The sequence below is a fragment of the Cynocephalus volans genome, chromosome 7 (assembly GCF_027409185.1).
Source record: "Cynocephalus volans isolate mCynVol1 chromosome 7, mCynVol1.pri, whole genome shotgun sequence".
In the NCBI taxonomy this organism is placed as follows: Eukaryota; Metazoa; Chordata; class Mammalia; order Dermoptera; family Cynocephalidae; genus Cynocephalus; species Cynocephalus volans.
The window spans coordinates 21,412,370-21,413,236 of NC_084466.1; the positions used below are offsets into that span (position 1 = coordinate 21,412,370).

Sequence of the window (867 nt, forward strand, 5' to 3'; positions counted from 1 at the left end):
TAACAAGTAGGGAAACTACTGACCGACATGGCAGAACTTTAAGAAAGGCTTTCTTCATCATAGAGAATCAGAATTGGAGTTAGAAACCCAAATGCTGCCAACAATCCTCCTCACTTCATATCTTGTCTGGTGCCTGAAGGTTTTATTCCTCTTGGTTAAGTCACAGACACCTATACCCTACAATTATATTTACAGGCAACTCCAGTCTTTATAGTCCCATAATCCGCAGTCCCCTTCTACCAGTTCCTATTAGAAAAATAATAGGAGGCAGTTGCTTTTCCTTAAGAGGCTATCATGGCAGGACAAGAGGATCCACTGCAGTGAGAGATTCACCAGGATTGGCAATTCAGGAGTACACTGAGGTCATCAGCTGCAGCATCAAGAGAAATGTGAACTTTTTCAACTTGTTTGATGTGTCTTTTGGTTCGAGACTCACAACACTAAATGAGAAGTTGACAGCCCTTGAAAGGAGAATAGAATACATTGAAGCACGGTGACAAAACGTGAGACCCTCACCTATGTCTATGCCATGCTGCAGCTGAGAAGTCACTTTACAGAACAGAGACCCATGTGGGAAAGACCTCAGCAGCCTTCAGCAACTTCCTGTCTTTTGAAAGATCTATCCTGAAAGATCACATCCTTCCTTGGCCCATAAGTTTTATTTTTTTAAAAGTGAAAACTGTGGCCTTTGGGATCTGCCATGTGCATGTGGAGTTATGATGTGGCATCTGGGGAGAAGTCCAGGGAAACTCTTGGAAACAACACTAGGCATTTTACCTTTTCAGTAACATGTTATAGAACTAACTTGTTGCAGTGCTCAGAGCCAAAAGCCTGGGCCTCTTTGTTAAAATCCTTTCCACCTCTCTA

The 867-nt window shown here is 42.6% G+C and overlaps 1 pseudogene; it reads left to right on the forward strand.

Annotated features, from left to right (window-relative positions):
- The first annotated feature begins 294 nt into the window (after positions 1-294).
- On the forward strand, positions 295-628 carry LOC134381596 (probable protein BRICK1; annotated as a pseudogene).
- The last annotated feature ends 239 nt before the right edge of the window (positions 629-867 follow it).